General features: G+C 35.6%; 2 non-coding genes across 2 annotated transcripts; both read right to left on the bottom strand.

The window, feature by feature from the left end:
- Nucleotides 1-1,613: 1,613 nt before the first annotated feature.
- Nucleotides 1,614-1,796, bottom strand: LOC136306992 (U2 spliceosomal RNA). The gene has a single exon (XR_010725740.1). It is a non-coding gene; the product is annotated as a U2 spliceosomal RNA (small nuclear RNA).
- Nucleotides 1,797-2,036: 240 nt separating this feature from the next.
- Nucleotides 2,037-2,235, bottom strand: LOC136306999 (U2 spliceosomal RNA). The gene has a single exon (XR_010725742.1). It is a non-coding gene; the product is annotated as a U2 spliceosomal RNA (small nuclear RNA).
- Nucleotides 2,236-2,810: the final 575 nt, after the last annotated feature.

The raw sequence follows: 2,810 nt of genomic DNA, 5'->3' as shown, positions 1-2,810 counted from the left end.
GTTGCCTTTTGTAGACGTAGTGCGGCCCGCCAAAGGGCTGTGATCTTGCTCTGCGGCCCACATGCTGAGTTGAGTTTGAGACCCCTGGTCTAAAGAAAGATTATTATAATCAGAACGTTGCCACAGGGTGACTTTCCATGTAGTGATAAATTATACTTTAAGGTGTTATATGCCATTGTACATGTTTTAAAAATGAGAGTGCCACTGAGGACATCATTCTTTCACTAAATCTGTCTTTGGGAGATTTCTAAATAGAAATTAGTGTAAAGAATTAATATAAGAATGAATGAGCAGATCCTACCTTCAAAATCACACACAAAAAAGAACATTTTTAACCCTTTGCTGTCCTTCATTATAAAGAGGTCTATTTATGAAATGATTCAAAGCAGAATCTACAGGACCCCTGAAATAAAAATAGACTTTGCAATCACTTGATTATGTAGAATTTGGTCTCTTTTTAATGTATAGAGATAATCAATATAGACTTAAAGTAAAAGAAACTTAGTTAAAGGTAAGAGAACTGAATTGTAGTTCTGTGTTAACGAACAACTATGTGGCTTTCAGCCACTGTCCTCAGATAGTAATAAAATGTAAGCAGAAAAGGAAAGCCATATCTGCAATTAAAAAAAAATTAACCAATGTATTTAAAAAGTAAACTGTAATAGGTAAAAATTAATTTTAATAATACATTTTATTTAACTCACAGTAGGTAATATATTATCATTTTAGTATGTAATCAATATAAAAGTATTAGGGAGATAGTTTATATTTTTAAACTAATTCTTTGAAATTCCATATGTTTCACACTTAATAGTACATCTAGAGTCAGACTAGCCATAATTTTAAATGTTTCTGTAGCCCAGTTTGTACAAATCTCTAGTTCTCTGGGTTATTATTTCTTAGTCAAAAATGATATGAAAAAAATTAATAGTATAAAAATTACTCATAAATGAATGGTTGAATAATCAGAACAAGATTAAAATATAACTCTGATAGTTATTTATATTTGAATTATTAAGCCTGACTGAGATTGTAACAGGAAACTGGGATATGAATGATTTGGCTTGGCAATTGATGTGAAAATGTATTAAGAGGAAAATTAAAAATTGGAACTTATTCTGTAGAAAATGTAAGAATTATCTTGTGGAGTACAATGGAAGGCCTTAGGGACAATTTAACCTTTACAGAAAAAAAATAATTGGGAAAAACAACACCTATCTTCAAATAATGACTGGAAAGGCTGTTAGAAAGGAAAGTTGAGCTTTTCTCTAGATTAACTAAAGAGACACACTTAATATCAATACATGGCCACTTACTTGTACATAAATTAATTCAACAAAGAAACATTGGGCACACATTGTATAAGTGCAATATGCCGATGCAGGATGCTAAGATATGGATAATACAAAAAATAGTCAGTTTGGGGGAAAGAAATGGGAGATGAAGTAGGCAATTCTTTACTGTAGAAGATGCTACAAAATATACTAGAGGGTGACTGGTATGTACAATTGCAGAGTCTAAGTATCTCATGGAAATGTACTGAGCTGTTTCAAACCAATCATGTTACTAGGAAAGACAGATATAGGACCTGTTTTTGTTTTGTTTTGTTGTTTTTTTTATAAATTGTTCCTGGAAACACTACAATATCAAGTCGATGCATGGAGTGGACAGAGAAAGTTCTTATTCCATCTCCTAGTTCCAAAAATCCATGTACTAGATTGTTCTCAGATATAAGATGTATCAGAGATTTAACTGATAAGAACAGATACTACGCCCTGGCCGGTTGGCTCAGCGGTAGAGCGTCGGCCTAGCGTGCGGAGGACCTGGGTTCGATTCCCGGCCAGGGCACATAGGAGAAGCGCCCATTTGCTTCTCCACCCCTCCGCCGCGCCTTCCTCTCTGTCTCTCTCTTCCCCTCCCGCAGCCAAGGCTCCATTGGAGCAAAAGATGGCCCGGGCGCTGGGGATGGCTCTGTGGCCTCTGCCCCAGGCGCTAGAGTGGCTCTGGTCGCAACATGGCGACGCCCAGGATGGGCAGAGCATTGCCCCCTGGTGGGCATAGCGTCGCCCCATGGTGGGCGTGCCGGGTGGATCCCGGTCGGGCGCATGCGGGAGTCTGTCTGACTGTCTCTCCCTGTTTCCAGCTTCAGAAAAAAGAAAAAAAAAAAAAAAAAAAAGAAAAAAAAAAAAAGAACAGATACTACACTTGATCTCAGCCAAAAGGCTGAAAAGTGATGGAGACTTTTTTTTCTTTTTTTAACTAAACTTATGATTGAAGCCATCAGAGAAATTCCAAGACAGTAAAAAGTGGTGGATTTGTGTTTAAATTAAATGAGTGGAGATAGGAGTGATAGGTAAACTGGACATCTGTTGTTCATTTTCCCTTTGAGACAACTGTTAAATCAGTGGCTGAGAGGCCAAGAAGGAAACAATTGAGGCATTTGGCTAATTATACTGCTCACAAAAATTAGGGGATCAGGGAATGTGCAGATACTCTAGTAGTTTCAGCCTTTTGTATAGTGTGTTTTCACCAATAAAATAAAAGTTGGTATTGTATCTCATCTTCATAATAGAACAACTTTCTTTGACTTGTCATTTGCTTTTCTGATGTTCTTGTTTAATGAAAAAAATCAAATGCTTCTTTTTTTATCATTTCAAATTCATTTTGAAATATCACCTAATTTTTGTGAGCAGTAGAGTTAGGAGTTTCTAAATATTCTTAACATATGTTGAACTAAAAAGAAAAAAAAAACAGTTTCAAAGGGAAATTTTCTTTTTTTAATTTCTTTATGGCATTATTTTATTTTTTAA

The sequence above is a fragment of the Saccopteryx bilineata genome, chromosome 5, assembly GCF_036850765.1.
Source record: "Saccopteryx bilineata isolate mSacBil1 chromosome 5, mSacBil1_pri_phased_curated, whole genome shotgun sequence".
NCBI classification, from domain to species: domain Eukaryota; kingdom Metazoa; phylum Chordata; class Mammalia; order Chiroptera; family Emballonuridae; genus Saccopteryx; species Saccopteryx bilineata.
Note: the sequence above shows the minus strand (reverse complement) of the source record. Positions and strands in the feature narration are given on the sequence as shown.